Source organism: Cotesia glomerata, linkage group LG9 (genome assembly GCF_020080835.1).
Source record: "Cotesia glomerata isolate CgM1 linkage group LG9, MPM_Cglom_v2.3, whole genome shotgun sequence".
In the NCBI taxonomy this organism is placed as follows: Eukaryota; Metazoa; Arthropoda; class Insecta; order Hymenoptera; family Braconidae; genus Cotesia; species Cotesia glomerata.
This window is the reverse complement of record NC_058166.1, coordinates 3,961,593-3,989,141: the sequence shown is the minus strand read 5'-3', so window position 1 is coordinate 3,989,141 and position 27,549 is coordinate 3,961,593. Positions and strand designations below refer to the sequence as shown.

Below are 27,549 nucleotides of genomic sequence, written 5' to 3'. Positions count from 1 at the left end.
GTGATGTATATAAAAATTTGGATTTACACTCTTGTTTTAATTGCAATCTGTTTTATGTACTCTATCAATGCTTCAAAATTTATTGTACTTATTTGAACATTATCTTTGTATGTAAAATTTGCCATTCGGCTTAACGCCTTGGCATTAAAACTCAATAAATAAATAAATAAATAAATAATAGTCTTATGAACGTGGACTTGGCGCGATTTTTTACAGTGAAACTGTTTTTGTTCGGATTTTAGTATTTTTTGTAATTATAATAAAAATTTACAATTGGTACCAACTTAAATCTCGCGTTGGTTGCATTTTTTATAGCAAAGTATCACCTTGAAACTACAGTTTATGTAAAAATAATTCCAGCGCACCTTGGCGGGTGTAGATGCAAGCTGTGAAATATCTTTTTTTAACTGTAGTTTCCCATCTAATGAAGGATTACTATGCATTCTCGAATTATTTAGTCTGTGGCAGATCACTTTGCCCATCGAAAAAAAGTCAGGATCGAAATTTTTGCGTTGCTATAGTTTGTGCTGATTAAATTTAATAATTTCAATTAGATGAATTGTTATAAGTGAATATAATTAATTAATAACAGTCAAATAAAGTATGAATTATTGTTATAATATACAATTTAGGAAAAAAAAGTACCGTAGAATTGAATAAAATTTTGCAACCTCAAAATACCGTTCTGCTTACAGTAAACATAGTCGGTAGTCTGGCGCTCCGTTTACAGCAGATTTGAACGGAACTTGGCGCCAGATTCTACCGAATCTGTGGATTTTTATACGAATTCAACGCCTTCTTGCGATTGAAGTAAGTCATCAAAAGAAACAATAGGGGACTGTATTACCGGCGGTCGCCAGGCTATGTCACAATTTAGTATAGTATCAGCTGTCTTAAAGCTCTATTTAGAAATAAATTATTACATATGGCTGCCCAAAAGACGAAAATTGCGAGATCTCCCAGCCGAAAAAAAATTAATTATAACCAGACAAAACAATATTAAGCTGCCATTTACAGACCATAGCTTTCTATTTGATAGATGAGGAGATTAATAAATAGATTAAGTTGAAAAATTGATATTTTGAAAAATTATTGTTTACTCCTTCATGCGGACTTAATAAATCCACACTATAAGCCATTATAACCACTTTTTAGATGTAAAAATAGCAATTAATCGGTTTTGAAAAAATCTTAATAAGTTCAACAATAATTTTTCTTCCTGACAATGTGCTTTTTACATGAATTTCATGCATAATATCGTTGTCAGATACGATTTAATGTGATGACATCGAAATCTTGATTTTTAGGACCTAGTAGAATATACTTACGCGCTTCGTGATAAATGTATAAAAAAAAATTGATTTAAAATTTATAAACTTGTCTTCCAATATTTTCAACAGCAATAACTTGCCCTATTATGATCATTATATAATTGAGTTTAGTTTAGTTTGTTTAGTTTACTTGATGATTCTGAGAGAAACCGAATTACCTAGACTGGATAAAAATAATAAGCATAAGCTCTTTCGTTCATCAACGTGCGGTGTACAGAACTAAATCAATTAAAGTTACTAAAATAAAAAATTTTGTGGGTATATTTTTACTTAAATCCTTTTTCAACAGATATAATGAAATAAAACAATTTTAACTCTAAACAAAACAATATTAAGCTGCTATTTATAGTCCATAGCTTTCTATTGGATAGATGAGGAGATTAATAAATAAATTGAGTTGAAAAATTTATATTTTGAAAAATTATTGTTTACTCCTCCATGCGAACTTAATAAATCCACACTATAAGCCATTATAACCACTTTTTTGATGTAAAAATAGCAATTAATCGGTTTTGAAAAAATCTTAATAAGTTCAACAATAATTTTTCTTCCTAACAATGTGCTTTTTACATGAATTTCATGCATAATATCGTTGTCAGATACGATTTAATGTGATGACATCGAAATCTTGATTTTTAGGACCTAGTAGAATATACTTACGCGCTTCGTGATAAATGTATAAAAAAAAATTGATTTAAAATTTATAAACTTGTCTTCCAATATTTTCAACAGCAATAACTTGCCCTATTATGATCATTATATAATTGAGTTTAGTTTAGTTTGTTTAGTTTACTTGATGATTCTGAGAGAAACCGAATTACCTAGACTGGATAAAAATAATAAGCATAAGCTCTTTCGTTCATCAGCGTGCAGTATGCATAACTAAATCAATTAAAGTTACTAAAATAAACAATTTTGTGGGTATATTTTTACTTAAATCCTTTTTCAAGAGATATAATGAAATAAAACAATTTTAACTCTAAATTTAAACAATATTACTTGGTAAATCGACACCATAAGCGATCAAAACCACTTTTTTTTTTATGTAAAAATAGCAATTAATCGATTTTAAAAAAATCTTGATAAGTTCAGCAATCATTTTTCTTTCTGACAATGCGCTTTTTATATTAACTCCATACATAATATCATTATCGGATACGAATTAATATGACTTAATATTTAATATTAAGTCTGATATGATTTATCAATTTCTACTCTATAATTACAATTATAATAATAATTAAATTACAATTCAACTTAACTTAATCAGTTGATTGAGCTATCTACTATTTATACACGATTTCTGTTTAATATTAAAAACTAATAAAAAATGCAAACAAAATATCCACTGATAGAAGGATTTCTTAACATTTAAGAAGATTTCTTTGTATTTAAGAAATCATTTCTTAAACATCATTTCTTAGTATTTAAAAAATATTTCTTTGTATTTAAAAAATATCTTAAATACAAAGAAATATATATATTTCTTAAATACTAAAAAATATTTCTTAAATACAAAGAAATATTTTTTAAATACTAAGAAATGATGTTTAAGAAGTGATTTCTTAAATACAAAGAAATCTTCTTAAATCTTAAGAAATCCTTCTATCAGTGTATTCGTCTACGACTTGGAAGCTGGCATTCTGAATATTTTAGAGAATATAAAGAAATAAATATATAAAATAACTGACGGATAACATGTTCTGTGCATTTCACTATTTATTCACTTTTTAATTATCTTTAGACACTTTCAATCAAGTTGACGTTGCAATCACAGTGCAATTTTGTGTGATTCCTGATGTCTTGAAATGCTACATCAGACATTTTCTTGTATATTTTATGCATATTAGACATGAGAAAAAGATAAAAAGATAAATTTTTACAATTCGTGGGAATTTCAGTTTAACAATAGAAAAAAAAAATCAATTTGAATGCGACAAAAGGTAAAAGCTGCGGTTTAATATCTCATACCATTCGTTGACATTTTTTAATTATTCAAACATTACAAAGAACACTTAATTTAAGTTTGTTCAAATTTAATAAACATAATTAGTAACCAGCAGTCACTGTGCGACTGCCGAGATTTACGGATGATGAATAATAAATCTTTCGCTTAATGATGTTTTAATCTTTATAATCACACTACACATAGTTTGGCTATTTTTTATGAATTTTAAAAATAATAGTGCTATCAAAGGATCAAATACAAATAATTTAATATACAAATGCGACGGAACAATTTTGTTGAACCATTATACTATTCAAAAATCCTCCAAAAACTTGAGATAAAAAATTGACTCCTAAAAAATATTTAAAAACAAAAGGCACAAATTGTTATCAAGACCTTTCTGATGATACCAAATTAAACTATAAAAATTCCTTTAAAAATAATAATACACGGAAAGAACAATATTACACTAATATTCCTAATTATTACAACAATACTCCTAATTATTTTCTTGAGCGAAAAAAAAATTTTTTTTTGACACAAGAAATTTCACTTATTTCAACAAAATTAATTCTCTTGCTTTAAAAAATACGTATCTTGATCCAAGAAAATTTATTAAAGTCAAGAAAATCTTGTTTTGAGAAAATTCAGCCTCTTGCTCCAAAAAATTTAGTTCTTGATAGAAGTAAATTTTCTTGCCTTGAGAAAATTTCTCTCTTGCTCCAAAAAATTAAATATTTCGATAGAAGTAAATTTTTATTGATTAACATGTCAAATGGGAAGATCAATTAATATTGAATCATTTTTTTTTTCATTCAATATGTATAACTGTACGCTAAAATAATATAAAATGGGTATCAAATATTCAAGCGAAAAATTTTCTCAAGGTGAGAAAATTTTTCTCTCAGCTGAAGTAGGTGGCGTTGCTTCCCCAAAGTATCTAAAAATCTTGATCAAATATAAAAATTTATTGTATCAAGTATTTATGATAATTTGAAATAAGAAAAAAAAACTTCCACCAAGAATAGAATTTGAAGAAAAATTTTTGCTTCGGCCAACACAACTTCGGTCTTCCTTCAGGCACCCGAAAATTTTCTTGAGCCAAGAATTTTGTTTTCCAGTCAAAAAATTTTTCTTTCTGTGCAGGTTCTTTTTTTAGCAATTTTTTTTTAGTCTCAAATACTTCGATTCTTATAAAATCACATGACAATATGTAAACACTAATACGTTGATATGTATGTCTAGGGGGTTAGTTTACCTTACATTATGGCCTATGTCGTTAATTGACGCAAGTTGATTTTTGTGTCCCCATCATTGACATCCACTATTTTAAAATTAATTTTTATAAAATGAATAGAAGTTCTCCCATAGCTCAAATTGTGATCATTCATAAAAATTCTGTAAAAATCCCGTTGAGAGCATGGAAGTACGTCTGAGCTTCGTAAATGGTTCTATTTTTACGATACCTCCCTACCGCACACATATTATAGTGAAAAGTAGAATTTGAAAGTTAAGCTCTGGAAGCTTAAGTTGAGTACGTTTTCAACCACAACTTGACAAACATGAATGTATTTTATATCAAAGAGGAAGAGTTAAATTAATCCTGTCGTATTTTCATTTATGAAAACATATGCTTCATTTTGCCACAATACTGAAAGAACTTTTTCTTTTTATTTGGTTTTGGAAATTTTCACCATAAATAGATATATCTGGGCATACAATTGGTGTATATGACGGAAGAAAATAAATAAAATTCAACAATTAAATTTAATACCTAGAGATAGCATTGCAAAATTCAAATAATAAAACGTTTTTCTGCTCGTTAACCTAACCTTGCTTTTATGTAATTATAGAATTACGAGAATTGTTAGATTCAAATTTAGCCAACTATTTACGCCTACGTGAAACACACTGAAGATAAATTCTGAATGAAAAAGGGTAGAAAGAGATATGGAAATCAAGAGTAAGAGAACAAAGAGACAAATGATGCCGGTGGCTGTAATCTTACTTGTACCGCAACCCCTGCAGAAATGTTTCAAAGTACCTATGCGGATATACCCAAGTTGCAATTCGGACTCTGCACCAAGTAGAATTACACTATCGTCCCCTCTTTATACTCCTATTGAACTATGTACGTATACATGTACAACTTGTTCTTTATAATGTACTCGTAAGGGTGTGTATATAGTATTTTCGAACTCTGAAGTAATGTCACTATATATGTTTGCGGAGCAATTTACTCAAGTTTTAAATTACTTTTCACTTGTTAGTTATTCATTCATCCTAAAATTCAATAAACATTTTTATATTTTTAAATGTTGTTAAAAAACAAGTTTAACTTAATAAAATAATTTCAAAAATTCGTGGTTACTGTGTGAATAACATTGAAATGTTCTGAAAAAGTTAGAAGTCACTTTTGTTCTTATTTCTTAAAAAATATCAATAATTAAAGAGGTTCGAGCGAATCTAATGTAAAAAATAATTTCCTACTTTGAGGTTCGAAATTAAGTATACGAATAAATAAATACGTCATTTATCTAATCCCAAAATTTTAAAAAGATCCACCGTTTAGTTACTTAGATATTAAATTTCAAAAATTACATTTTTTATCTTCTTATACTCGGGCTCTTATGGCGGACAAACTTTAGTCGAGACTTTAATTATTTTTTTTCAATATTAACCTCCCAACTTTAACGAATATCAAACTATACACAAAAAACTTGGATTATTGTAAAAAATAAAAAAAAAATTAATAATAATACATCACCGATATAATTTTTGAAATATTTACAGTTTAATTTGATGTTTTTGACTCGTTTATCGTCAGCTATTTATTTGAATAAAGGTTTGGCAACGTCGCGTCAACAGCTGAAAATAAAAGGATAGAAATATAGTTACAGAGAGAGAAATATTTAACTCACTCACTCATCCACGTCTCTGTAATGGGTATAATCAAACGCGCTGTTGCCGCATCTATTTATTTAATCCGGCAAGTAATAAATACGGGTCATTTTATTACTTTACTTTATTAAATAAATAAAAATCATCAATTATTGAATTGTTCACATTATTTTAAATTAAGATAAAGAATTTTGACGAATATTGGGAAGACTGAAAATAAAAATAAATTTTAACATTATTTTGACTCATAAGTTACGCTCGAACCTCCTTAAACAATTGATGAATTTTTTCCAAATTTATAAAGATTACTTATTAAAAATTGAATAAAATTGAATATTGAAGTCGGAGTTTTTGAGGCATTTATACATTGCATAGTAGATACAGTAAAAAAAATTAACTTGAATCAAGTAAATAATTTTAAACAAAACGGCAAAAAGTTTTGGGCTTGTGAATTACGAATACTAAATGCCCGTATTAAATATTCCGACATAAACTTTTCGCTTTGACTATCGCGATGTAACTACCTTAATATTTTTTTCCTCAATTTTTTTAGAAAGCTGGTGAGGGCTACAGACGGCGAATCGTTAGATATACATAATCGTATATCTGTAACGAAATATGTCAGACTATATCTTTGGATGTATTCCTGGATTTATACCATGCACAAGTATTCCAGTGTATTTTTCGGCTTAATTAAAAATATATCTAAGAAGATATAACTAATAATAATTATAAATATCTTGATATTAATAGTATGATGTGCATACTTTTTTTCCAATAAAGTAACATATACAAGCATGCCTTTCTCCCAGAATACATTTTTCATTGTCTTTTTCCGATAAATAATGCTGGATTATTTTTAACTTCCCGCTAAGAAAAGGATATTGGAAAATTTTCGAAAATCGGGAAGTTATTTTCATGAAGCTTCATGAAGAATCTCCAAGTTTACATTGATAGAACGAAAAATTTCGGAATAATTCCAAAAGAACCCTTTTTTCGGTTTTCTTTCGTCAACGATAACTCACGAACGAATCAACCGATTTTGACCGGATTGGCGGTGATTGGCGTGGTTTTTTGATGTTAAGAGCTGATTAGTTTTTGAAATTGATCGGTAAAGCCGTTTGAAAGTTATTCCAAAAAAACCACTTTTCAACAAAATTTTTGTTTGAGTTTTTTCGCGATTTCTCAAAATCTACCGGTCCAAATCGTTCCAAAGCATATTAAAAATCTAAGTTTAGTCAAGCCCTTTCGAATGGCACCAACCACGATCAAATCGGTCAAGCCGTTCAAAAATTACGAGAGGTTTACATACATCCACATCCACACACACACACACAACCAGATGGAAGGGTGGAACGAAGAAGTATTGCCTGGGGGCGACCCTAGACATCAGAAATGCCTTGAACTCCGCCAATTGGGGATGCATCATGCAGGCCCTCTAAGAGAAGAATGTACCAGAATACCTTCTTAAGATCGTAGCAAGCTACTTTGAAAACAGGGTCCTGAAGTATGACACGAAGAACGGTCCAAGGGAGTATGCTATTTCTGGAGGTGTACCACAAGGTTCAGTTCTAGGCCCGCTCCTGTGGAATATTATGTATGACGGCCTATTAAGACTAACTCTGCCAAGAAACGTCAAACTCGTAGCATATGCAGACGACGTAGCCGTAGTGATCGTTGCCAAACATCTTGACGAGATAAACCATGTGTTCGATCTCACTTTCGAGCGCGTTAACCGGTGGATGGACGCAGTGAACCTGCAACTGGCGCAACACAAAACTGAGGCAGTGCTTATTACCAGCAGGAAAGTGGTAGAGACAATTAAGCTGAAAGTCGCCGAACAAGAAATCACATCACAACCTTATATTCGATATTTAGGAGTGATGCTTGATGCCCGACTCAACTTTAAGCAGCAGGTAGAACACGTCAGTGCCAAGGCGTCAGCAGTGGGGAACAAGTCTAGCACGACTGATGCCGAACATCGGAGGGCAAAAGCAGAGCAGAAGGGTACTGTTATCATCTGTAGTCACATCGGTGCTTACATATGGTATATCTATTTGGACCAACGCTCTCGAGATGCAAGAATCATGGAGGAAGGCTGGACCAGTATACCGACGGTGTGCCTTAAGAGTCGCCAGCGCCTTCCGCACAATATCTGAGGAAGCAGTGTGCGTTATTTCCGGAACTCTGCCTCTCAGAGTCCACGCTGAGGAAAGACGGAACCTTTATCATCGTAAAAGGTCAACTACACTAAGCGCTGAAGAGCTCAGAACTGAAGAACGGCAAAACAGCTTCGACCGATGGCAGCTCCAGTGGGACGCTGCAGAAAAAGGAAGATGGACGTATCGTCTTATACCGAGGATCGACGACTGGCTGAACCGGAGTCATGGAGAGGTTAACTACTACCTTACGCAGATGTTGTCAGGACACGGCTGCTTCCGAGCCTATCTTCACCGCTTTAAGCACGACGATTCTCCGGAGTGCCCATCCTGCCCAGGTGTCGCTGAAGACGTGGAGCACGTGATCTTTGCATGTCCTCGTTTTAACCAACAGCGCGATGAATTAGAGAAGATTCTAAAATGAGAATTCAACCGGAGACAATAGTAGAAGAAATGCTGTCATCAGAAGCTGTCTGGAACGCCACGAGCACCTTTGCCACTGAAGTGCTTACAGAGTTGCGGTCCATCGAGAGAAAAAGAGCAGAAAACAGAAACTAGAAGGGAGATAGAAATAAAAACATCTTAGCCACCAGAAGGAAGAGCGGCAGCTAATTCCTCCCCCGCGAAGAAATGCCTTACGGCGGTACCATGGGGGATCAGAGGATAGAAGAGAAAGGGGTTTAGGGTTTAGTGGGTAGGGGCGTTAGTGTCGAGTTAGTATGACGCTGCGTCGAGTCGCCACATATCCAGGCCAAACAGCTATGCCTAGAATCCGTAAAAGGATTCCCCTACAAAAAAAAAAAAAAACACACACACACACACACACACACACACACACACACCATCGCGGGAATAGTTAGGGAAGCATCCTCGGACCTCGAAATGTCGAGAATTGATAAAAACTCGATTTTCGTAAAACGAGGTGAAAATAATAACTTCTCGAATTTTGAAAATCTTCGATTTTCTTAGCAGGAAGTTCAAAAAACCACATTTGAAAAAAATTTTTTTCGCAGTTTCTTTAAGATTTCTCAAGATCTATCGGTCCGAATCGATCCAACTTGTATTTAAAATCTAAGTTTAGTCGAACCCTTTCGAATGACACCAACCGCGATCAAATCGGTCAAGCCGTTCAAAAGTTATCACAGGTTTACATCCATACACACACACACACACACACACACACACCCACCCACCCACCCACACCCACACACATACATACATACATACATACATACATACATACAAACATACAGACACCATCGCGGGAATAGTCAGGGAAGCTTCCTAGGACCTCAAAACGTCGAGATCTGATAAAAACTCGATTTTCGAAAAATGGGGTAAAAGCAATAACTTCCCAATTTTTGAAAATTTTTAATTTTTTTAGCGGGAAGTTAAAAATTTTTAATTGAAACTTAGCTCAATTTATTGATTACAAATAAATTTTCATTATCATTAAAAGGGTAATATTTATAAATACATTCAGTACAATGACTTGACAATCACGTAAATTCTCTGAAAATTAAACAATTTTACGTGAATCCAGCAAGTACGAGATAATTTGTTGCAGAAATCTCATATTGAGAAACTCTAGGTAAATTTCGAAAATACATATGGATTACATAACAAGACAGGGTGCTCGACATATTTGCCATCTTCTCTATCTTCTAAGATCCCTAAACTTAGTGTATCGCATCTAATTTAACTTGCGGTTGTTGTAACAAGATGAATACGTAAGAAAACAAGATTGTGTGTGTGTGTGTGTGTGTGTGTGTGTGTGTGTGTGTGTGTGTGTGTGTGTGTGTGTGTGTGTATGTGTTCACGGTAGTGAATGTTCGAATCATACGCAAGAAAATTTGAATATCTGCATATAATAACTAAGAAATTCTCTTCTCTGTTCTTGATTACCTTTGAATACGTTGTTTGAAGTAAATTATTAACATTCGTATGTTTGAAATGTATTTTTCTTTCATTTAATATTGCGAGAAAAAGAATAATATTGAAATTATTCTGAGATACAACATAAAAGATATTATATATTTTGGAATGCTCGACATTACACTCGTTGAAATAAAATTATTCGACAATCGAAGTCAGTTAATATACAAATTTTTACGCACAATTTATTTTTTATTTCTTATTAACAGGAAAAAATTTTATACTTACACAAAAAGTGCTAAATATCAAGGTTTATTCCTGTGTTGATTCAATAGAACTTACTGCTATAGTAGCTCCGAGTCATACTTTATTATAATTAAGAAAATAAAAAAAATATTGTCTCTGGCGTGTTTATATGGTAATAGTATATTACAACCCAAGGCCAGAAAGTTGGATTTCCTGGCGTACGGCGAGGCGTAGCCTCGGCCATCATATCCTATACGTCAGGGTATCCAACATTCTGGTCATGGGTTGTATACTATTTTTCTTGCTCTCCAGCCGAAAGTACGCAACCCCGTGGAAGGGGTTTTGCAAAACCGAGGCGAAGCCGAGGTTTTACCGGGCGTGAGGGGGGCGCCCCCCGACTTTTGCAAAGCCGAGGCTTTGCTGGTCGGGGCGGGTATAAAAAAAAAAAAATAAAAGTTAATAAATTGAAAAAAAATGTTTTTTTAAACTTTACTAACAAATGCTCTGATTAAGAGTGATATCATGCACAGAATTTGTCACAAATATTTAAACTCATTCTCATTACAGAATTTATTTTTTTAAGTTGATTAAAAATTAGTTTTTAATTAGAATTCGACGGCTAAGAAAGATTGAAATTAAATTATTACAAGTTTGTAGAGTACATGGATTGTTTTATAAACATTGCTTTACTAACTATCAAAATATAAAAAAAAGCAAATAAAATTCACAAAACTATTATGTTTTATTTTTTAAACTTTTTATATAAATTATTTGTGCAGTATTATTATTAAATAGTTCATTAAAAATGATCTAGTTAAAAATTATTTTTATTTTTTTGACATTTTTTGGTTAGTTTATGCGCTGACATGTTACATACAGACGATGTTGTGACTGTTATATATACAGTTGAAACTCGCTGTATAGGCCGGTCGCGCCACGAAAATGCGAAAGAAAGCGAGGTTCTGTGCTGCCGAGCCAGAAAATATGCGTAGCGCGCATGCGTTAGAGCAGGCCATAAAAGTTGCTCTTCCTGGAGTAAATTGCTGCCAGGAAGAGCGTACTTTCGGCTAGGAGAGCAAGAAAAATAAGTTTTTAAATTAAATTAGTATCATTGGAAAGATCTTGTCCTCCATTTCTGTCTTTTCAATGTTTTATACGCTTTTCAGGATAGTTAATAAATTATGATATATTTTCAAAGTAGCTATAAAAAGTTTGGAAAATCCAAAAGTGCACGCCTCATAATCTCATTTTCCATAATAAAATTGATTAAAATAAAATACAAATACTTTTAAATCTTTCATGCCATTGTCCACCCAGAAAAGAAAGGTACTGCGTATGTGTTGTAAACGAATCTTATTTACATAGATATAGATATACAAACTATAGGGGAGGGTGGGGCAAGACGACCCACCTAGGGCAAGAAGGCTCACCTCAAAAATTGACCAAAAATGTATTTTTCTAATTTTTTTTTTAATCACCACAAATTCGGGTTACTGATGTATTTTTAGCCTTACGCGTGAAAACAAAGGCAAAATGAGCCACTAAAAAGTTCTAAAAAATAAGTTATCTTATAATTTTATAACCTAATCATGATTAATAAAGTAAAAATCATATTTCTCAGCTGATTTTATAGATTTAGGGCAAAATAGACCATCCGAAAAAATTGTAAATAACAATAACAAATTTTTTATTTAATAGAAAAATAACAATTATTAAGATAAGTTATTTCATTAATTTACAATTCGTAGTGAATTCAAATAATTTGTTACATTAACCAACAGGACAATTATTATTATATATAACACTAGCTGTTACCCGCCCGCTTCGCTGGGCACTTTATAGAATTGCATTTTTAGATCTAGACTTGAAATTTAATTGAAATATTTTTAACTTCCCGCTAAGAAAATAAAAATTTTTTGAAAATTAAGAAGTTATTGATTTTACCCCATTCAAAAATTATTACGGTTTGAAAATTCAAAAAATTGCATTTTATTTAACTTTTATCAGACTTTTGAGCTCAGAGAGCTCAAAAACGTAGTAAGTGCAATTTTAAGCGCTTACGTATGGAATTATAATCGGGAACCGATAGGGATTACTTGATGGGGAACCTATTGGGCAAGCCTAATTGGAAACCAATAGGGATTGCCCCACCAGGCCCCAAATACGTTTCTGCGTTACATCCCAATTTGGGATCCCAATTGGGAAACCAAGTTGGGTCCCAAGTGGGAGCACGTGAAAATTTCTAATCGGGTAGCTGGAAGTTGTAGGGATGGCCTTTAGGGTCAACCGTTTTCCTAATTTTTTTGATTTGTACAGATTTCAAATGAGCATTGAAGGTTTTAGTTAAAGTCATTGCAAATCTCATAAATGAAGTTGAAATTTATCTACCTTCAAGTGCGACGAATTTTTCTGTTACATAAAATTTTCTTAGTTACATCCATTTTTTATAGAAAACAAATTTAATATGTTTTTTACGAATTCTATTTAAATAAGTATACCCGAAGATTTCTACCAAATTTGAAGTTTGTAGGAACTATAGCTAGGAAATTTGAAATTTTAATCGTTAATATCTACCCCTGCAATCCTTATTTAGGTCGGGTTGTCGTAAAATCCTCATTTAGATTACTTCTACATCACACATAGAAGACTCCTACCGAATTTTGGAGTCTGTAGGAGCTATAGCTCGGAAATTTACAATTTTCATTGTAACACCCACCCCCGCTATCCATATTGGGAGTAGATTGTCATAAAATCCGCTCTTAGATCATTTCTCTATCACATACAGAAGATTCTTACCAAATTTGGACCTTATAGGAGCTACAGCTCGGAAATTTTTAATTTTCATTGTTGACATTCACCCCCGCAACCCCCTGTAGGAGTGAATTATACCATTTAGAGTTATTATGAATGAATCCTCACAATATTCACAAATGTAATTATCGGTACTGTACTTGGTAAGAGGTTTGTAGGAAAAATTATTTCGCTCAACTTTTTTTTTCTGTAAAAGTAGGGGATCTATTGGTATTATGTTAACAATAGTTTTCCTGATTAATATAAAAGTGAATGCAGATGTCCAGGAGATAAATAAAAACATTTTTGACGTGAGAAACAATTTTGAAATGAAAAAAAAAAAATTTTTTTTTTTTCATCATTTTTTGGAGGTGGGCAAAAATGTTTTTTTGGAACTTTGGAAAAATTCCGGTGAATTAAGTCAAAGTTGGACGAGAGTAAATCCACTTGATAGTAGAAAGCCACAAAAAATAAAAACCAGCTTAGGTGGGCCGTCTTGCCCCACCCTCCCCTAAGTGAATTTTAGTTTATTGCTAATTATAATTAAACTACATTGAATTAGACCGTGATCTTCGAAAGGATTTAGTTTTGGATAATACTGAATAAAAAAAAAATGGACTTGATCAGTTAAGTTTTTCGGCAGTTATCGTGACCACGCCAGTTTTCATACGCACATCAGACACACGGACGTCCACGGAATAATTTTTTTAAGGGACATTCTATGCGAAATAGGAAAATGACTAAAATTAAAAAATTTCTCTAATTCATTTTAATTTAATCCTAATTTGTTATTAAAAGTTTATATTTTACTAATTTATAAAAAAAAAATTTTTTTAATCAATAATAAAATCGATTTTTCTCTCCTAGTAACTTTTCAGTCGTACTAACTTGTATCCGGGTCAAATGTTGTTTTAATAGTTTTAACAACAAATTCATTTTATGCTTGTTATTAACGAACATATTTATTATTATAGTTTTAAGAACAAATTGCTTATGTCCGTTATTAATTAACACTTAAGTTTATCAAGATCGTGTTGTCAGCATTCTAAATCCTTTATTTGTGTTTTTTAATTAGTTTTTTTTTAATTATCCTAAATAATTTATAGATAAATATATAAACAATAATGTTTCTAAGGTTGAAATAATATAAAAGTCTTTTTAATAAACAACTTCATGTAGACATTGTGTACTTGTCTCACCTGTCACAAATGCCTGTCCCACCATTCATAATATAAAAAATTTTTTCCATTGTTTCTACGTCGGTAATCAGTGTAATTCTTCATAACATTGAATGTTTGTAGGATAAATTTTGCATTGAGAGGGAAGTATTTTTTAAAAGTTTAGTGGTCGAACTGAAAAATTAGACTTTAAGTATACCGCGGTAAGAAAGAAGGATTTTTCGATGTACCACCAGTCACACTCAGTCAAATGATAATTACGAGAAACTTAGAAAGTAATCGAGGTTTTTGACAGAGGGATGTTGTCAATTAGTTATTCTTCTATATTATAAGATAAATTTTACTATAATATAAGTTTAAGTCACATAATTATAGCTTATAATGGATGGAATTCCAGAGTCAAATGTCCCACCAGTCACTATGGAATGCCCCTTAAACATTTTAAACTTCCCGCTAAGAAAATCGAAGATTTTCAAAAATCGGGAAGTTATTGTTTTCACCCCGTTTTGCAAAAATCGAGTTTTCATCAGATCTCGACGTTTGAAGGTCACAGGAAGCTTCCCTGAATATCCCCGCGAGGTTGTCACAGTGTCTGTATGTGTGTGTGTGTGTGTGTGTGTTTGTGTGTGTGTTTGTGTGTGAGTGTGTGTGTGAGTGTGTTGTTTTTTTTTTTTTTCTGGGGGGGGGGAGCCCTTTTACGGATTCTAGGCATAGCTGTTTGGCCTGGATATGTGGCGACTCGACGCAGCGTCATACTAAAACTCGACACTAACGCCCCTACCCACTAAACCCTAAACCCCTTTTCCTTCTTTCCTCTAATCCCTCATGGAAACCGCCGTCAGGCATTACTTGAAGGGAGGATCTAGCTACTGCTCTTCCTTCTGGTGGCTAAGGTGTTAACTATCTTCCTTCTATCTTCTGCTATTTGCTCTTTTTCTTTCGGTGGAACGCAAGTCTTTAAGGACTTCTGTTGCAAACGTGTTGGTAGCGTTCCAGGCAGCTTCTGATGACAACATTGCTTCTACTAGTGAATCTGGTTGCATTCTCTGGTTCAGGATCCTCTCCAGTTCTTCACGCTGTGGATCGAAACGAGGACATACAAAGAAGACGTGCTCCGCGTCTTCAGCAGCTCCTGGGCAGGACGGGCACTCCGAAGAGTCATCGTGCTTAAAGCGGTGTAGATACTCTCGAAAACACCCATGTCCCGACAACATCTGCGTAAGATAGTAATTGACCTCACCGTGATTCCGGTTAAGCCAAATGTCGACCCGAGGTATGAGACGGTGCGTCCACCTACCCTTCTCTGCAGCATCCCATTGTAGTTGCCATCGGCCTATGCTCTTCTGCCGTTCTTCAATTCTAAGTTCTTCCGGGCTCAGTGCAGTTGACCTTTTTCGTTGGTAAAGGGCCCGTCTTTCCTCTGCTAGAACTCTAAGAGGTAGGGTTCCAGCAATGACGCACACTGCTTCTTCTGATATAGTACGGAAGGCACTAGCTACTCGTAGGGTGTGTGTGTGTGTGTGTGTGTGTGTGTGTGTGTGTGTGTGTGTGTGTGTGTGTGTGTGTGTGTGTGTGTGTGTGTGAAAGTATGTGAACCGCTTATAACTTTTGAACGGCTTGACCGATTTCATCACGGTTGGTGCCATTCGAAAGGGCTCGACCAAACTTAGATTTTGAAAACTATTTGGACCGATTCAGATCAATAGATTTTGAGAAATCTTAAAAAAACTGAAAAAAATTTTTTTTTTAAATGTGGTTTTTTTGGAATAACTTTTAAACGGCTTTATGGTTCAATTCCAAAAACTAATCAGCTCTTAACCTCAAAAAACCACGTCGATCGCCACCAGTCCGGTCAAAATCGGTTGATTCGTTCGAGAGATATCGTGAACGAAAGAAAACCGAAAAAAGTGTTTTTTCGGAATAACTCCGAAATTCCTAGCGCGATCAATTCAAAATTTGAGATTCTTTGTGAGGCTTAAAAAACTGCGTCGAATGCTGCCAACCGCGTGAAAATCGGTTTATTCATTCAAAAGTTATTGCGGTTCAAAAAATTCAAAAAATAGTGTCTAATCAAATCTCTATCAGACTTTTGAGCTCGAAGAGCTCAAAAGCATAGGAAAGCAATCTCTTTGAGCTCGGAGAGCTCAAAATAACCCATAAATTGTATTTTTGAGCTCGAAGAGCTCAAAAACGTCATTGATGCAATTTTAAGCGCCTAAGTATGGAATTAGCGGGAAGTTGCAGGGATGGCCTTCAGGGTCAACCGTTTTCCTAATTTTTTTTTATTTATTTAAAAAGAAAAATGTCTTTTAAACATGTCATAAGTGTTGAAACAAGTGTTTTTCCATGACATTTATGTGTAAATATTATTCTACAAGTGCGATAGAAAATAAATAGAGACAATTTTAGTTAAAAAAATCACTTGATTTTTGTAAGGCGAGAATAGAGCACTACCTCATCCGCTTCGCTTATGAGGCGTGCAATAGATTCGAGTTTCCCGATAAACGCCATTTATTTATTTTGTTTTGTACATGTGAATGTGGTTAAAGGCCAAACATTAATTTATATAATTAAGAGACTAAGAGAAATTTTGTGACGAGCGTGTAATTATTTTTAAAAGAATTCTTATAGTTAAATTTGGTATCATCAGACAGGTCTTGATAAAAATTAGTGCTTTTTGGTTTTATTTATTTTTTAGTAGTCAATTTTTTATGTCAAGTTTTTGGAGGAGTTTTTAATAGTTTGTTTGTTCTATAAATTTGTTCCGTGACATTTGTCCATTAAATTATTTGCAATTGATCCTGTGATAGCACTATTACTTTTAAAATTTATTTAAAAAATACCCTAACTAGTATAGTATAGTACAATGAGAAATATCAAAAATCACTAGGACAATGTTTTCTTATTCATAATTTGCAAATCTCGGCAGTCACGTAATGACTGCTGGTTAATAGCGATAAATAAATTCAAAAGTTGTTTATCATCCAATATTGCACCATTCTCTCAAAACTATGATTTCCTAACTTAGATGAGCTCATCATGAATGGACATATATAATCTTGCTGGAGATTACAATTAAATCTTGGTATCATCACAAGTTTGACTATACTATCTCCTATTTTCGGACACAAAGCAGCAAAGCAGAAGAGCCCAAGATATCTTGTATACACAAGACAACTTTACGATCTTACCGTATAAGTTGAGTCTCTCAGCTGTGAGCCACAGAATAGAAAATTTAATTGAATATGACTAATTCAAGTTACTAATTATTCAACAACAAATTTCAGATGTACTTATTCCAGATTCCGGCATATTTTAACAATAATGATAACTTTGGTGCTAACAATGATATATTTCAACCAAATCAGATTTGTTAACTATAAATAAATGGTATGTTTGAATATACTCAAAGCAATGGTTTTTAGTTTTAGGTTAGGAAAGTAGTAAAAGTAGACATATCGAACGTTTGGGGTTAAATGGGCACTTTTTTTGGAATTATTAATTATACTGTAATTAACAATAATACTAAAATTAGTCGACGTTTTTAATTTTTAATTTTTTTATTTATTTATTAAATTTGAACTAGAAAATATTTTTTAAAAATTGCATTTATAATTTTTCAAGTTTTTTACGAATGAAGATTTTTAATAAAAAATTTCTTTTGTAACAATTTTTTCAATAAAAAAAATTCTAAAAATTTTTAGATGTCGGATAACTTAATTTTCATAAATTAACAGACATCTGTCAATTTTTAGGACTTTTATAATAATAAAATTTTAATTAAAAAATTCTACGTCTAAAAATTAAAAAATAATTGCAAGTGCAAATTTTTTTTTTAAATATGTTTTTTATTGTTGATCTGTAATAAAAATTAAAAAAATTGACAGATGTCTGCTAACTTCAGCATCATAATTATTAATGTCTATTATAGTTAACTATTCCAATACATATATTTGCCTAAACATATATATATATTTTTTTTTATTTTATTTATTTCTATAAAAATTAAACAAACACATTTGTAAAATGAGTTAATTCTCATTATTTACTTTTTACAAATCACGTCGAGAAATAACAGTGGCGACCGCAGCGGCACCAGGCATAATTTACTTAAAGTGAGATTTGTTAATAGTTAACAAATCTTTATTTGAATGAAATAAATGAGTCGATTCAGTTAAATAAACCAAAACGAAGTAGTATTTGATTCAAAGTAATATATACAGTAGCGCTCAAAAGTATTTTGACAAATATATTTAATGGTTTAATTAAAAATAAATATGAAACACAATAATCATTTATTTATTTTTTTAACACCTTTTGAATAAACTGCAGAATAGTGTCAAAGAGGTTCTTATTTGTAATAAAAGAAAGTTTAATTTTTAAAATATTAGGAAAATGGTGGCTCAAAAGTATTTTGACATTTTTGAAAAAAAACTAATTTAACGCATAATTATAATTTACAGCAATAAATATATTAGTATTTAGTAGCATATCCCTTGGCCTTTATGACAGCCTTGCATCGCTCCGGCATTGAGTCGATTAATTTTTGTAATCGACTTATTGGAATTTGATCCCACTCATTTTTTAGAGTTTCAAACAAAGCGTTTTTGTTTGAATAATTTTGGGTTTTTACACTACGTTTCAATTCTTCCCAGAGATTTTTTATCGGATTCAAGTCGGGACTTTGACTTGGCCACTCAAGAACTTTAACTTTTTCACGATTTAATAAGTCACTAATATGCTTTGATCTGTGTTTGGGAGCATTGTCTTGTTGAAAATACCACTTAGCTGGCATGTGATGTTTAGCATATGGTAACATCTGAGACTTTAATATATTTGCATACATGAACCGATCCATTTTTCCTTCTATTCGAACTAATGGTCCAACTCCAGACCGTGAAAAATATCCCCAAACCATCACACTACCACCTCTATGTTTAACTGTGGGTATTTGATACCGATAATCGTATTTTTTATTTACTGGACGCCGAATGTACTTGATACCATCAGATGACATTAAATTAAATTTACTTTCGTCACTCCATAAAACTTTAGACCACTCTAAACTTGACCACGATATATGCCGTTTCGCGAACTCAAGACGATACTTCCTGTTTTTTTTTCAATATTAAAGGTTTTTAGCCGGTCTTCGGCCATGTAACCCTAGGACCTTTTAGGCGTCGTTTAACAGTAGAAACATGAATATCTACGTTATATTTTCCTTTTAATTCATTTTTTATCATTACAGCGGACATCCGTATATCATTTGCTGATAACTTTTTTATAATATGATCGATGTAAGAAGAAGTTTTTCTTGGGCGGCCTGTTCGAGGCTTACTTTCGACAGTTTTTCGTTTGTTATAGACTTTATTCCATAAGCTAACTAACTGTCGAGACACTTTAAACAAACGAGCAACTTCTGTTTGTTTCATTCCTTTGTTTTAATGCATTAATAACGGCTTTTTTAAAATCACTAGAATATTCCTTGCACTTAGGCATATTGAAGTAACCACAACAAGTAAATATATGTAATAATAAAAACTAAGGAACAAGTAATCTGCGAGAGTTTTTCAAGTCAAATGTGTGTCAAAATACTTTTGAGCTCACGGTAAGTCAAGTACGTTCGGTGGCGCGGTGTGTAAACAAACAAGTTGTAATTTGATACGCTTAAATAGTCGCAATTACACTACTCTACATTATACTCAATATATTTTCCGATAGGCTTTTATTTTAAAAAAATATTAAAAAATTTTATGTTGTCAAAATACTTTTGAGCGCTACTGTATTTGAATGGAAGAAATTTGTTAACATTAAATACATATTTTTAATTTATTTCAAATAAATCTGCGCATTTGAGCCAAACAAACTGTTTTCTCAGTGTAGATGTTGGCGATCCAGCCTAGAACACTATTTTTTTCTCTAATTATTCATAATATCGTTAGCATGTATTTCCTACCAGGCATAAACAATTTTTAAATTCTTATCTCAATTTGTCATTAAAGGTAAATTTGACTGAAAAAATAATTCGGACGGCCCAGACCAGGACTCGAACCTGGATCTTTTGGATTCGAGATAGAGAAAAAAATAGTGTTGTAGGCTGGATCGCCAACATCTATATATAAAAGTATTATAAAACCAGTCTTCAGAAAATAAAAACTGTAATAATAATTATAACATTAAAATGCGGTTTGCAGTATAGATAAGAGCTTCGCTCAAATTCAGGACTGAAATTGAAAAATAGAATTTTATTTTTCAAATATTTCAGTGTTATATAAGTTGTTGCTTGATGTAATGCCGGGTATTTTTTTCACGCTGAAAATTGCAACGCTTGCACTTCTAAGGACAATCACACGAACAGCTTCTCGATCACGCCACGAAGTAGCAACCAATCATGTGTATCTTGAAGAATAGATTCGACGTTCAATACTTTGATAAAAAATATAAGTTTTTTTTTTAAACAGCAAGGAATCCAACGTCGAGGGAGTTTTCTTATGGTAAAAATACGTTTTGTAATTATTAAAATACCAATATAGTTCTCAGAGCATTACCGAATTTAGTTTGAGATCTATACTCTAAGCAGTAATACTAAAGTAAATTCCAAGGTTTCTCATGTATGTTGTCTTGTTTATATTGATGTCGTGTATTTATAATATTTAGTCAGAAAATAAACTCAAACAATTATCATAAGTAATTATAATTCTTGATGTGACTTGAAAATTAATATTTATTATTACACTTATAATTTCAATTGTTAAGAGGGTTTTTAATTAAACCGTCTTGATTAGAATTTATAGAATATGCGAGAAAAAATACAGATAGCTCAGACTGGGATTCGAACCCAGAACTTTCTCATTACATGTCGGCTACTCTACATTTGAGCTACCCAATCTATACCAAATTTACTTTTTCGCTTATTCTATATACATTAAGCAACACTGTTCATCGTACGGTAAGCATTTTTAAAATTAAATAATGCTGTGAAGCGGGAAAGAACAGGAGTTATAGTAATTATTACGTGAAGCATTCCAAAATTCATTTGAATATGTATTAAAAAATGAAACTATGCACGGAAAAAAGTAAACTGTAATATTCACTCGGATTCCGGTTACTTTTTACAGTTTTAAACTGTACAGCGGACATCGGGGTGGCAAAAATGTAAATATTACAAAACTTAATGTAGAAAGTATAAAAGCCACAATTTATTATTTAATATCGAAAATAAGTGATTAGTAGCTGTCACTATAGTAAATAACGACTGTCACATGTTGAAAAATTATAGTTTCAAACACTAAAAATTGCCGTTTCAATGTGTAGTATATACTATCATACCGAGTAACTTGTGACTATGACCATAGTAAATAACAACAGTGGTTTTATAAATTTTACAGTTTCAAACAGTAAAAATCGCCATTTTAATATGTATTTTATAATATCACGCCAAGTAATTTTTAACAATAATAATAGTAAATAACAACCCTGATTATTTAAATTTTATAGTTTTAAATATTATTTAAATAAGTAGTATCTACTTTAATAATTCCTCTCTTTGATTATTTTTGTGCGGCGTATACGAATATGTCAAACAAATTATTATTAAAGATGTAGCGTAAATTGAATTCATGTGTTAGATTTATCTATAAAGTACCAAAATATGAACATGTTACTCCATATTTCAAAAAGTTAGGTTGGCTAAAGCTTGCAGCGAGAAGAGATTATTTCATTGCTTGTCTGTTTTATAAGGAAATTCGACTAAATTATCAGCAGCTATTCGGCTCAAAACTAGACTTTTTGCCTGTAGCACTGCGTAGAGGTGATGTCCGACAAGACTATCTTCGTATACCGCAGGCTAATTGTGTCATTTATGATAATTCATTCTTAATTCATGGCATACGTATCTGGAATGCACTGCCAGCTGAGACTGTGGCTGTAGATAATTTGGTTGAATTTAACAAGTTAAAAATGCTTGCTTCAATCACTTTTTTGAACATGACAATTAACAATTGCAATCTTTATTTTTGATCTTATTTAAATATTTTTTCTTGTAGAATTATTATGACTTTAAATTAAGTTAATTGTTTGTATTAAATAATCTATTTGGATTTTATAACATTTGAAATTAAATCTAATTGTAAACCTTTAATTAGTTAAGTAATCTTGTAACCTATGTAAACCAATGTAATTTAAATATTGATGGCTTTGAGGGAGCTTAGGTTCCAGAGCCAAATAAATTTTTTATCTATCTATCTATATGTTGAAACGGTAATTTTTACTGTTTAAAACTGACATTTTTTAAGATATAAGACTCGTTATTTACTGTAGTGACAGCTACTAATCACATTTTCGATATTAAATTATAAATTGTGGCTTGTACACTTTCTACATTAAGTTTTGTAATATTTACATTTGTGCCACCCCGATGTCCGCTGTACTGTTCACTGCACGCAGAAAAAAATTTTGTTAAAGTAACCTAAGATATGTTGTAGTAACAAATGCATTTGTTAACATAGGGATAACAAATTATATGTTAAAATAATAAAATTTAGGTTATAGCAAGTTATTGATATGTTATAACAACAAAACAATTTGGTTACTATAGCAAAATCTTTAAGTAGATTCGACAAAATAATTTAGTTAGTATAGCAAATTTTTTTGTTGAAACAGCAAAATTATTCTATTAAAATAACAAATAAATTTGTTACATTAAATTTTATAAGAATCCATAGTTTAAAAATATGCTATAATCAGTGATATCTGATTTGGAAAATATTTTAGCAACAAATTAGTGTTGTTATTGTAATAAAATGATTTCGTTAGGACAACAAATTGATTTAGAGATTTAACCGACTGGTTTGTTAGTACAACTTGAAACATTTTGTTAATGCGATTAATGGATTTGTTACTATAACTACACCATTAGTTACCAGAACATATTTTTTAGTTATCCCGTCTTTTGTTATTTCAACAAAATCATTTTTATGCGTGTGATAGAAGGATTTGTTTATAGTTAAAAAGATTTGTTAATATTTAACAAATCATTTATTAGAAGCCATTTGTTAGTCCTTAACAAATATTTCGTAGTATTTAAAAAGATTTATTAATATTTAATAAATGAATATCAGATTTATTAAATATAAACAAATCATTTTAAATACTAAGAAATATTTGTTTAATATTAAAAAGTGGTCTCTAATAAATGATTTGTTAACTACTAACAAATATTATTTAATACAAATAAATCCTTCTATCAGTGTTTGAAACTATAAAAATTAACCGGAATCCGAGTGAATTTTAGTTTACTTTTTTCCGTGTACCAAATTTTTTTCTCAGCATAAGAAATATTGTTAGTGGAAAACTAACTAGTGGAAAATTAATGTACTGGCAAGAATACAAAATAAATTAATTCGATTTCTATGTGATAATAAAGATGATAATACTCCAATACTAGGTATCGATAAAAAATTTATAGTAGAATCATTATGTTATCATTATTATTATTGTAAAAAAGAATCCGAACAAAAACAGTTTCACTGTAAAAAAATCGCGCCAAGTCCACGTTCATAGGACTATTAAGAAAAAAAAAATTTCTTTTTTCTTTACAAAAAGATATAAAATTAAAAAATTAAAAAATCCAAGTAACCGATATGGTTGTATTTGATTTTCGGAAATAAAAAAAATTTTATTGTAAATTTAAAAATTAAAAAAAAAGTTTTAGAACGTATTTAGTGTGCATGGTTGCAAAATATTTTACTTTTAATGAAATTCGTAAAATCTATTTACTAGGACTTTAAAAAAATTGAAATACACAATGACGCACACCAAGTACGTTACAAATTTTTAATTTTCAAATTTACAATAAAATTTTTAATTTCGAAAATCAAATACAATCATATCGGTTACTTGGATTTTTAATTTTTAATTTTATATCTTTTTGTAAAGAAAAAGAAATTTTTTTTTCTTAATAGTCCTATGAACGTGGACTTGGCGCGATTTTTTACAGTGAAACTGTTTTGTTCGGATTTTAGTATTTGTTGTAATTATAATAAAAATTTACAATTGGTACCAACTTAAATCTCGCGTTGGCTGCATTTTTTATAGCAAACTATCCCCTTGAAGCTACAGTTTATGTAAAAATAATTCCAGCGCACCCTGGTGGGTATAGATGCAAGCTGTGAAATGTATTTTTTTAACTGTAGTTTCCCATCTATTGGAGGATTATCATGCATTCTCGAATTATTTAGTTTGTGGCATGTCACTTTTTACATAGAAAAAAAGTCAGGATCGAAATTTTTGAGCTTGCCATAGTTTATGCTGATAAAATTTAATAATTTCAGGTAGATTAATTGTTATAATTGGATATAATTAATTAATATCATTAAAATAAAGCATGAATTACTGTTATAATATAAAATTTAGGAACTACCTTAGAAGTACCTTAGAATTAAATAAAATTTTGCAACCTCAAAATACCGTTCTGCTTACAGTAAACATAGTCGGTAGTCTGGCGCTCCGTTTACAACTGATTTGAACGGAACTTGGCGCCAGATTCTACCGAATCTGTGGATATAAAAACTACAAGGGTAAAGCCAGGGCTAAGCCCTTGCAGTTGCCAAAGATTAATAAAAACATATCATGTAAAAACTCTAAGTATGTAGCAATTAAGTACTATAACCAATTACCACAAACATTAAAGACTTTAAACTTAAAAAATAAGATTAATAAGAAAAAAATTATAAAGTGGATTGTAACACGTAAGCACTAAATCACGTATTTCATATTATATTGTATTTTATTACATATTTATGAATGATACTTGTTTCAAGATAAGCTTGGTTATTGTTAATTAACTTTTCACAGGCCTATATACAGGTGTTAAATGTATCACCTCTATAGGTGCATACCTTGTATGTATATACTTTTTTGTATCCTGGATGATATAAATAAATGAATAAAAAATAAATAAACTACTTTTTTTTTCAGTGCAATTTCAATACATAGATCACTATCGATAACGGTTTTGACCAGTCAATACTGCAGAATCTGGTGTGGCTAAAAATTGTCGTAGATTTTGTTAAATATTACACTGACCTGGGTCATTTATTGCCTGGGAGCAAGTTCTGTTGGAAGAAGACTTCTGGCATCGCTGCTACCCAAGTATGAAGAAACGTGAACTTTTCAAAGGAGGGGCTGATTCGAAGCTGGAGTACCAACGAAGACGGACGCTTTTTTACGCTATCTGCAAGATAATTAATATAATTTGATTTATTATAATAAAAGCAGTATTTATAAGTACTCAATTCAAATTGAGCTTGCAGATATTTATTTATGATAATTTAATTAAGTAATAATGTAATAATGTCAGAATATATTGATACATGAATTAGTAAACTCATTTCATGCATTCATAAATGTCACAGTAGTTGTGCAATAAAAAATTAGCCAAGTGGGTGGAATGAACCACGAAATTAACGAATGACCTGAATTTATATTCACTAGTATAGTTCACTGGCCAATTAATTAAGTAAAAGCTTCGCGACTATAGATAACTTTTAAATACTATTTTTTTTTTTTCGATTGGTTGAAATTAACATTTTGCTTTATACTCTGTTAAAATAACAACATGTCGTTGATTTTTCTGATTATATGATGAATTTTTCACAATATGAATTTTTTATAATTGATCTGGTAAATCCCGGTAAATTTAAATTAACAAATAATTAAATAAAATTTATATTTCGTTCAACGATTGAAAGAATGTGATCCTAAAATTTCATAAATAATAATTTATACTGTGTAAATTGAAAAATAAAAAGTATATGAATATACGAAATTGAATCATGTTAAGCTTTCGAAATGGCATTCAATACAGAATATCATATTGCAATCGATTTAAGCATTTTTGTTTTGTTTATTTATTTATTTTATTTTTATGTATATAGATATAGTGGTGATACGTTAATCCCGGAGCATTGTTAAACTTATGCTATTTACTTTAACAACATCAATAATTATATCAAACGAGTCTGCCTTAACAAATGTGGATAATTTTATTGTGAAATCCGATACTAACGAACAATACCCGCAACTATAAAGATTTTTTTTCAATGGCAATAAACGATTAAAAAGTCAAAGGCCAAAATGGAAAAATTGAAATTAGACATCAAATTTATTTGTAATAATTACAATTTAAAAAAGCATTGTTTACACCCGATATGGAAAGGTAGATTTCTCAACTTGAGCGCATATTAATAGTTAAAATATTTGATACTATCCTTAGAATATTTAAAAAATTCAGAAATTTAACGGAAATTATACATTTGATAATGAAAATTGTAACTTATTTCATGAGCTATATGTAGTAATCTATTTCTTTGGTTTTATAATTTATTCAAGTTATAACTATACTATTTACAATATTCGAATGAAGTTAATTAAATCTCACAATAAATAATCAATCCCGTAGAATATAGTTATCAGAAAACGATACAATAGATAAAGTCCGTGTATAAATACCCTAGTAGAAATGAAATCAAGTTTTTAGCCAGTAACTGGCTAGTTTTACTAGACTTAAACCAGTAACTGGCCAGTGTAATATCAAGTTTCTGTCTAGTAACTGGCAAGTTTTACTAGAGATCTAACAAAACATTATGGCGGCTTTAGTGAAACTGTCAGTTTCAAATTCTGAGGTTATTAGGCGTTATTAAAATTGTCAAATAAATGCAAAATAATGTTTAATAAACGATATGATATAAAAAAGTTTCATTTATGTGTACATTATAAAATGTATAATATCATTAGACTGATAGACTAATAATAAATCTAACAATAGAATATGAAAATGATTATTTTGAATTGGAGATTTGTTTTTAATGCCCACAGTCGCAATTTATATAATGTGTCATTTTTTTTCACTGCATCCATTTTGAAATATATATTGGAAATTATTTACACGTTAATAAACACTAATTTTGATTTATTTATACTGTTTTTTAATAATAATTACTATAATGATGCGTACAGGTTAACAAAAAAAATAAACAAACACACACACCCACACACACACTAGTAAAGATACACTGTCGGTGTAACCAATGTTTATGACTTAGTTGTAGGTGGCGCGATTT

The 27,549-nt window shown here is 31.0% G+C and overlaps 1 protein-coding gene across 1 annotated transcript in view; it reads right to left on the bottom strand.

Moving 5' to 3' along the window:
• The window catches only part of LOC123271216, a 353,707-nt gene that overhangs the window by 161,949 nt on the left and 164,209 nt on the right, over positions 1-27,549 (bottom strand). Inside the window, exon 4 of the mRNA XM_044737478.1 lies at positions 25,514-25,661. The gene's annotated coding sequence lies outside the window, so the exon portion shown is untranslated. The remainder of the gene's footprint in view (positions 1-25,513; positions 25,662-27,549) is intronic.